Consider the following 10,766-nt stretch of genomic DNA (forward strand, 5'->3'; position numbering starts at 1 on the left):
CAAAAAAAATGCAATAAACTTCACATTCATTGTGTTATTAAGAATTCATTTCTTTGAAAGGAAAGGCAGTAAGTGATTTGACTAATTCCGCATGCTATAAACGTTATTTTTATAGAAAAAATTGACACATAATGGATTTTACATGTCAACAGAAAAGTGATGAAAGGGACGATTTCAACTTTGGCTTTAGTGTAATATTTGCTTACACGTGTTGTAGATATCTTGGCTACCTTTCTGTAGTATCGAGCACATGTGTACGCTACACTTGAATGATTAGCTGTTAAACTAGATGACATCCATGAAGTTGGTTGCTTAATTTTGATGGATTAAACGACAATAAAACTAAACTGGATAATGCTGAGGTTTGTCTTCGCGTGAAATAGACACACAACAATGTGTTCCCGTACCAATTTTAGCTATCTAAACTGTGTTATATTTCCTTTTTGTTTGTCTTTTCTGAACGGCGTTTTAAGTTCGGATAAAAGTCAAATAACAAAAATAACAAAAAATCCTCACTACGTGGAAAATTCAAAACGGAAAGTCCATTATCAAATGACAAAATTAAAAGCTCAAAACACGTCAAACGAAAAGAAAAAAAACATATTCCAGACATGGTTCCTGTATTTTTTTCTGGTAGAAAATGGTGGTTTAAACATGATAAACCTGGTTTTATACCCAGATACACATATCTCTGTTATTATAGTTGCTTAAAATGCATGCACCATAAGACCGCTGCAACATACATGTCTTACAAATATATCTATTATGAAAATTAAAGAACGAAATTTTTTATATCACAAAATAATATTAAAATACTGTTCTTTTTAAGATCTGCAAAAACGTAATGCGTTTACAATAATTATAAACTAATACAAAACATGTCCACAGGGGGGAAGAAAGGGTATATAATATGTGAACAAAACAGGCGACATATTAGGTTAACTTTTGAAAAATAGGAATACAGCAGCCGACCTTGTTTTAGATAGATATCACAAGATGTGTTATGAGTGCCAATGAGACAACTCTCCATCCAAGTTACGGTTTGTAAAAAAAACCCATTATAAGCCAAAGGACGGTTTTCAACAAGGCGCCCAGGCTTACACCGAATAGCAAGGTTAGCTAAAAAGGACCCGAAACATAACAAGTTAAAACCCATTCAAAAGGGAAAACCAACGGTCTAATCTATAAAAAACGAAAAACGAGAAACACTCATGAACCACATCTACAAACGAAAACTACTGAATATCAGATTCTTGACTTGAGACAGATGCAAACAAATGCAGCGGCGTTGGCCAACATAGAAAGACACAATAAAAAATAAGAATTGATATGGCTTCACTCAAAAAAACATATTAACACAAGTGAACATCACAATGAAAACAAACAAATATGTCAATAAAGAAAAACAAAAATGCTTATAATCCAAGAACATTCCCAAAAACGAAAGACAAAAATTTACGAAAGCAACATTAGATAATACCGGAATGAACAAATACGCATCCACGTAAAATGTATATAAGCAAAAATAGACCAAACAATAAAAGAATTAATTACAAAGACAGGTAAAGGACACTTAAACACATAAATAAGATGATAACCAACATAGAACCTATACTTCAAAACCATCATGTATTATTCTTGAAGTTAATACGGAATATTTATCAACTAGGTTTAAGTATCTTCCGATGATTTTTCAAAATACAAGATGCGTACTTTTTTAAATAACCCTCGTTCATTAATTTTCTGCTCAGACACTCGTGGCGTTTTACAAAGTCTAAGTACCAGCTGCAAGCCCTTGAATACCGAATGAATTGGAAAATTTAAATTCCATATATGGGTGAGGAAGGTATATTGCTGTGAAGGTAGGGAAATTTCAAAAATAAAATCGTCTCTTTTGCCAAAAATTGTGTTGGTGAGATACTTATGCTCTTATAATATACTAGATTATGGAGTGTGTGTTCGAGCGAGAACTTCTCTAGTTCATTACTTTAGGAATGTTTATCAAAAAGTAGTATTTCAATATTCAGCCCCATTCTACTAATTGGTCAGCCATCAGTCATACCCTGATATACACTATCTTTTTCGGGTAATTAATACTGATAGCGTTCGACATTTTCAGCCGAACAAATTTATCACTTTTACTTAACTTAATTATTGTATGCTGGTTCATATTCTGGACGCCAATCTTTGCTCCTTTATTATGTAATTCACTAACAAAACAATTATGAAACTAAGAAACGGAAAAATACTAAATACTAAACTTGTTCAAAGGGTATCTACACGTCTCAATTTTCAAAATCGGTTATCTAAAAATACTACCATCGCTAACATTTTTAACAATAAAAATCGTGGTTACCCTTCTATCGATAAGTGTCATGCCAAAAAATGACTTACATGTCCCCGTCTTTCCACCAACAATACGGTAAGGTCCACGTTTAATGGTCGCACATTTTCTTTAAATTTTGAAACTGATATTACTTGAAAAACAAACAGTATTATTTATTTACTCACATGAAACAAACCGGGATGTGGTATTCAGTACGTAGGAGAAACTGGAAGATATTTATCAAAACGCACTCAAGAACATCTGTATCGTTTTAAAAGACCTAATAAATTCAAAAGTATCATTTACCAACACCTTAAGAAGCACAACCATCCTTTTAAATATTTAGCAGTTCAACCTTTAGAAGTAGTAAATAAGCAGCCTGGTGAATCGCATTCAAAGTTTGTACGATCACGGAAAATAATTGAATTAAATTGGATTAAAAAATTACAGACAGTTTACCCTCTCGGTCTAAATGATAATATCATGGGAATTGGTAATATATCTAGAACCAATTCCGTTAACATTTTGGATATTGTTTCTAAAACTGTTCGTAAAAACCGTTCTCACGGTTGTAGAACAAATCGCAATCAAAGAAAATTTCGGGCCAATCATACCAATATTTCGGACCTTATTTCTATTTCAAAAAACAACTGCAGACATTATCTGTTAACAAAACTCTGTTCGTTACCGGTTAATAAGTTAAATAAAATTTTGGAGGATTGCAACACAATTTCATATAGCAGTCCTAAGTATGAAATTGTTCAAATTATTATGGCATATTGTTATTCTAAATTATTTCCCAAAATTGATCGCCCTGAAGATCATAAAAAACATTTTATTAAAATTAAGTATGTCAACAAAGGCTTTGATTTTGTAAATATTGCCGGTATATTTAACGACCATTCTGTTAAAGAACAAATTCCTGGATATTTTGACAATACTGAGCTACCTCTTATTTGTTATATTTACAAGAAATCTACCCGGAAATTTGTGTTTAATTATAGTCAATTGTGTAAAGATGTTAATATCAGTGAAAATACACCTACTTCATGTAATTGCAGTAATTCCGAATATATTTATGGACCCATTTCCCATGTTATAACAGGAGATCTTAACATCGTTCAAGACCGAGAGTTAAAATCATTTCTCAGTAAAGGACCTAAATATCGTCCCCCGTCAATTATTAATTGGAATGAGTGTCGTAATATCATCCACGACTCACTCCTTACTTACTGTATGAAATGGATAAAACGGGAAAAAGCTGACAAAAAATCTTTGGACTCTTTTTTTAATTCAGTAATGAAGATAGTTGATATACGTATTCAACATTTTAAAGAACATTTTACTATTAACAATAACCACAATAAACCTATTTCTCGTATCAAACATAAACTAAAAGAACTAGCCAAGGAATTTGTTTTTGTCCCGGCCGATAAAGCTGCTAATAATATTATTATTGTTTGACGTAAATTTTACATCGAGGTTCTGAAAAAGGAAATCACCAATTCACCAACATTCCAACTGACTCCATTTTCAGAAAACGAAATCTGTAACAAACATAAACTTTTAGCCACCGCTTTACAAGCAGAGCCAAATACAATGAAAGTTCCAACTATGTATTGGCTTCCGAAGCTACACAAAACCCCTTACAAATATAGATTTATTTCGTCTTCAAGCCATTGTTCAACTACTAAATTGTCTATTATTCTTACCAGCACACTTGGTACAATTAAAAACCTTATAATAAATTGTTCAAATAAGGCCTTCGAAAATAGTGGAATAAATTACTTTTGGAGTGTCAAGAACTCGTTGGAAGTACTTGATAAATTGCATGCTTATATTGGTGATTTTGAATCTGTTCAAAGTTTTGATTTTTCTACCCTGTATACCACATTGCCTCACATTCTCATTAAGAAAAAATTCACACATCTAATTAAATGGGCATTCAAAAAATCAGAATGTGAATATATATGTTCAAACTCTTTTAGGTCATTTTTTAGTAGCAATAAACAAAAAAACTATGTTAATTGGACATGCTTTGATACTATATATGCCCTTGAATTTTTACTAGATAACATTTTTGTTCGCTTTGGAGATTCCGTATATCGTCAGATTATCGGAATTCCAATGGGGACTAACTGTGCACCACTTATTGCGGACCTCTTTTTGTATTGTTACGAGTTACAATTTATGACAAAAATAAGCAAAGACCCATCAAAACAACATCTGATAAACAAATTTAATAATACTTTTAGATATTTGGATGATATTTTGGCTCTCAATAATGACGACTTCAGTATGTATATTAATGAAATTTATCCTGGTGAACTCACTTTAAATAAAGCTAATACTAACAATGACCACTGCCCTTTCCTCGATCTTGATATCTTTATCACTAACGGAAAGCTGAATACTAAAATTTATGATAAAAGGGATGATTTTTCATTTCCTATCGTTAATTATCCGTTTTTAGATGGTGACGTTCCCTTGTCACCATCTTACGGTGTTTATATATCTCAACTTGTACGATTCGCTCGTGTATGTAACAATGTTTTAGATTTTAACGAGAGAAATTTATGTATTACTGAAAAATTATTACACCAGGGTTTTCGATATCACAAACTAGTCAAAACCTTTACTAAATTTTATCATCGGTATAAAGACATCATTCGTAAATATAGCTCAACATGCAGACTTTTTATACGTTCAGGTATTTCACATCCAATTTTTTATGGAAATATTCTTTATAAAGCACAAAGGTGTCAGTATTCACCTCATAAACTTACAAAACCTTTGAATAGACTTATTAAGAAGGGATATAATTACGATACTGTTGTCAAGTCATTAAAGATTGCATATTTTGGCGTTAATATTGAGTCACTGATAAGGTCTTTGCGTCGGAACTAAACACATTTATTCTAAAAACAGTTGTTGGCATGACACGGGTTATGTTCTTCTCATATATGTTATGATGGTATGATACTAAACCCCTTACGGGAAGGATTGTGCCTGATGTTCATATGATGAAATCATAATCTTTCAGTCAGTTTAATTGAAGTCTGGAGCTGGCATGTCAGTTAACTGCTAGTAGTCTGTTGTTATTTATGTATTATTGTCATTTTGTTTATTTTCTTTGGTTACATCTTCTGACATCAGACTCGGACTTCTCTTGAACTGAATTTTAATGTGCGTATTGTTATGCTTTTACTTTTCTACACTGGTTAGAGGTATAGGGGGAGGGTTGAGATCTCACAAACATGTTTAACCCCGCCGCATTTTTGCGCCTGTCCCAAGTCAGGAGCCTCTGGCCTTTGTTAGTCTTGTATTATTTAAATTTTAGTTTCTTGTGTACAATTTGGAAATTAGTATGGCGTTCATTATCACTGAACTAGTATATATTTGTTTAGGGGCCAGCTGAAGGACGCCTCCGGGTGCGGGAATTTCTCGCTACATTGAAGACCTGTTGGTGACCTTCTGCTGTTGTGTTTTTTTATTTTGGTCGGGTTGTTGTCTCTTTGACACATTCCCCATTTCCATTCTCAATTTTATGTCAAATCTGATGTTCAAGTCTAAAAATGAGACAGGGGAATCCGTGTCTGTTATTTCTTCAATTTCTAGTTCTAGATGATATAATAATGGAACCCAATTAGAAACATTCGGATTTTTAATGCAAACCAATATATCTGAATATGAAATTAAATGATCTGGCATCTTTGATAATATTATGTTTGACACTTGTCCAAAGAAACACCGACTCATATGAAAAAATAAGAAGAGGTGCTCAGGTCGTGTATGACCATTTGTCCTAACGTCTACTACCAAATTCAACAAATGTGTTGTCAATAAGAAACTGAAGTTTAATAGATAACCTGTTCTCCTACGTAGCATGTTTTACGTTTTTATTCACTGTTAACAAAAAAATAAACAAAAAAAAAAAAAAGATTAAAAAAGAATAATGTTCAAATCTTACATATATGCAATATGTTTTTTTCTATACATATGGAAAAAAATCATTTATGTTATTTTTTTCTTTATATTTTGTGGGGCGTTATGTTTTCTGATCTGAGTGTCCGTTCGTCTGTCCGTTCTTCAAGTTAAAGCTTTTGATCAAGGTAGTTGTTAATGAAGTTGAAGTTCAATCAACGTCAAACTTAGTACACATGTTCCTTATGATATGATATTTCTAATTTTAATGCCAAATTAGAGTCTTGGCCTCGATTTCATGGTCAATTGATCAAAGAAAATGATAGTGCGAGTGGGACGTCCGTATACTATTATTGGTTGAGTTGCATATATTCATAAATTGTCTATAGAACTATTCGTTTAAATGCCGATTCCATTCCTTGTTCTTTTTTGCACATAATGTGTATATTTGTTCTATTAATGTAAACGTTTCTTTCTTTCGTATTCTTTTTATATATTCTGCATAACATAAGACATAGATTGATAAAAAGACCTAGTTATCAAATGTTTGAGATATACATAAGAATAATAAGATGTGGTTTGATTGCCAATAAAACAACACTCCGTCTAACATGTTTTAGACCAGATGACAAAGAAGTTACCGACTATAGGTCAAATTACGGTTTTCAACATTTACAAAACCAATACTACATAGTCAGCTATAAAAGGCCCGACATGAAAAAATGAGCCCCTTTTATAACAAAACACTGAACGAACAAATATTTTATTTCACATGATATTTAGATTAGCTATTCAAGCATGGGAATCATGGTAATTTTTCTTTTCTTTTCTTTTTTTTTTGGGGGGGGGTGGGGTTCAATTTCTGCTGATGGACCTAGGACCTAAAGTTAAAACAACTCGTTCAATAACTAAAGTTTATTTGTACACCGGCATTCAGTTAAGTACAATAATTCTTATTTATTTAAGTAGGGAAACATAAAGATGAAGTGTTGATATAAGTTTCAGCCAGTTATTTTCTATTTTCACATGCTTAATAAATGTTGTAAAAGTTATTTAATTGTAATAAGAATCTTCTTCCTTATTACTTTGGTTCCTCATTAGAAGATGAAACTATTAGATATTAGATATGAAAGATACAAAAAGTGGTGCTTATTTTTTTAAACTAGTCGGAAAGGAAGTAGTAGAGTCGAATAATTTCTGGTTTGTCATACATTTTTAAAAGATTTCTTGATATTCCTCCTAAATATCATTATTTACTTTATCACACATTTACGTGATTTATATTTTTAATTACTATTATGTTAAGAAGAAAGATAATTCGGGGATCTTTAATGGGAATATTGTCCTTAAAAATAGTAAAATGGAGATACTTATGCCTTAGAGTAAGGACAATAAAAAATCCCCCAAAAAACATACCCAATTTCATACATGAATTTATTTAAAGGTTTGACAAACTGCGACCCAAGAAAGTTATTAAAACCATGCACTGAGTTATATTCATTGGAATAAGATTGAGGGATTATATTTGTACTTAGAATATGTAGTACTATAATAATAAAGTGTATTTGGTAAATTTGAAAATAATCAATCGAAACAAAAAATAGATCTCTGATTTCCAAATACTACATATGAGCATAACGAAATCAGAGAACTATGTGTTAATTGATTGGAAATAATTAGATGATTTTCACGAAGACATAAAGAAAACAAAAAATATAAATGAGTATGAGAAAATGTGTGTGCTAGTTATATATAGTTAGAGAAGCTGTTGATGCATGTAAGTATATGTTATTAAAACAGTAATGAGCACGCAATTAACAACTATTATCGTTCTGACTAAACAAGAAAGATTCAAATTTCTACAGAGATACCAACAGTTTATATTAGACAGTTTAAATAAATCGTGTTTCTCTTATAGTGTGTGATAAATTGAAATTGTGAAATAGTGTTAATACTATCACCTTAATACGCATAACTTTAAAAAAAAAATGAAAATAGTTTAACTTCCGCATGTACATGCATTTAATCTAAACGTAAGTATGTTTCAAATTACAAGTACATGAGGTATTCAAATCAAGTGTTTCAATGATATGATTATCTTAAATTATGCACATCTTAATTTCATTGAAGTAAACATTATTTTTTTTACAAAATTAAAAAGGCATTTGAATAGTTTCTTAAGTGAAACGTTTTGAGAACCTTATACTGTCCGTGTAAATTAGGCTGAGAGAGGGGGGATAACCTATACCATCATGTTTTATGCAAAATATTGAGTTTTGCAATGTAATGGCAACAAAATTCATTTTTGGTCATCATGCAGACGATTTAATTTTACTCTAACATTTCTTTTTGTAAATTTGCTTTGGAATTTATCAAATTTAAGATGTGAGAAGACGTGTGCAATTTGATGAAATGGAAATTTTGGTCTTTTGTGGATAGTTGTCTCATTGGCAATCATACCACATCTTCTTTTTTATATTGTAGTTTCATATCACATCCTGCAATGGAAATTTGTCGAATCAAAGTACTCAAAGCTCTCTGAATACTGCATTTACGGGGGCTAGATATCACAGACATCAAAATAGATGGTGACGTCATGAAAGGACATTAGCATGTTCTGTTTCTTAGAGTAATCAATAACGAACATGAAATCGCTCTCTTTAAAGGCCAAACACATTAGTTGGTACATGAACCTTGGAAACTCTAATCGGATATTTTCATGTGAAATTGAAGGTTTGCAAGATGGCATCGTACAGTTGGAACAAGAAGTAAACGAAACAGCAAATGCATGGAATACAATCAATGACACAATACAAGATCTAAGTCAGAGGGTGACGGTGTTAGATAATAAATACTAACCTTTGGAAACACAGGAAACGCAAAGCTACGAGTAAGGTGTTTATAGATATAGGAAGATGTGGTGTGAGTGCCAATGAGACAACTCTCCATCCAAACAACAATTCAAAAATTAAACCATTATAGGTTAAAGTACGGTCTTCAACACGGAGCCTTGGCTCACACCGAACAACAAGCTATAAAGGGCCCCAAAATAACTAGTGTAAAACCATTCAAACGGGAAAACCAACGGTCTAATCTATATAAACAAAACGAGAAACGAGAAACACGTACATATTACATAAACAAACGACAACTACTGTACATCAGATTCCTGACTATCTATTTCTGTTGAAGAATAAAAAATACTGTGAATTCAGAAATTCTTGCGTGTATATATTTTTGCGATTTGTTCATTTTTTGACATTTTAAATTTTGCGATATTGAGAAAGATCCTGTTTAATTCATATTAAAAATTTCAAAATGCGAGTTTAAATTATTGCGACTTATAACCCTGTCGCATTTTTTCGCAATGATAAAAACACTCGCAATAATTTCTGAATTTACAGATGTCAGATGTGTGTATTTATCTTTTTGTGGGAAAAAGCAATGGGTCCGGTGCATATATTAAGTTTCTTATGGTAAAAAGCAATGGGTCAGGTGTGTTTACTTTTTTCTTGTGAACAATAGCAATGTGTCAGATTTTATAATTTATTTCTTGTTGGAAAAAGCAATGAATGGGTCAAGTGTGTATATTTGTTTTCTTGTAGAAAATAGCAATGGTTCAGGTGTGTATTTCTATTTTCTTGCAGAATGATGCAGAGATGGAATAGCAAAACAGAACCAAGGAAAAGCACAAATGTGGTCAAGGAACAAAACTTCATGGTAGTTATCGCCCTTCAAAATAAGTCAAGGTAAATCAATGTGCCTGCCATGATAGAGCATGAAGAATATCAATCGATTAGAATCTATTCCGTGAAAGTGTCGAGACCAAAAATACTAAAAATGTCGTTCTGTATGTGTTCCAATGTCGTTTGGTATTTTGTTGTACGTCAGTCTTTCTTTTGTTTCGTTTCCCCCTCTTAAAGTTGATGTGATCCCCGAGATGGCTTTATAAATATTTTGTTGACTGTTGAGTCTTATGCTGACGAAACGCGCATCTGGCGTACTAAATTATAATCCTGTTACCTTTGATAACTATCTTAGTTTTTAACCTGGATTACTCTCAATCGATTGATGACTTTCGAACTGCGGTTTACTAATGCTGCAATATAATAAACAAAATTACAAGCTTCAATGCGTTTCAATTACGTGACACAACATAGTGTATCGGATGCGTATGGAAGATGTGGAAATGTAGAACCAAAATATTATGTTAACGTATTCCAAAACTAACGCTTGTTCTCGATAGAAATGAAAAAGTGGTTCATTAGTATCATTATTTTCTTTTCCTGTTCGAAAGGCGTAATTGATTTGCACTTTTTTCAATGTCTGCGTCAACAATGTTTTTTTTTAAGTAGTTGTGAAGAGGTCAATAATTAAGAAATAATTCATGGGGGCTTGAATATATCGTTATTTTACCACGGGTTGGCCCTTTATGACAAATATTTTACCCTGAGCGATAGCGAGGGGTAAAATATCGGCATAAAGGGACAACCCGTGGTAAAATCTAGATATATTC

This window comes from Mytilus trossulus, chromosome 12, assembly GCF_036588685.1.
Source record: "Mytilus trossulus isolate FHL-02 chromosome 12, PNRI_Mtr1.1.1.hap1, whole genome shotgun sequence".
NCBI classification, from domain to species: domain Eukaryota; kingdom Metazoa; phylum Mollusca; class Bivalvia; order Mytilida; family Mytilidae; genus Mytilus; species Mytilus trossulus.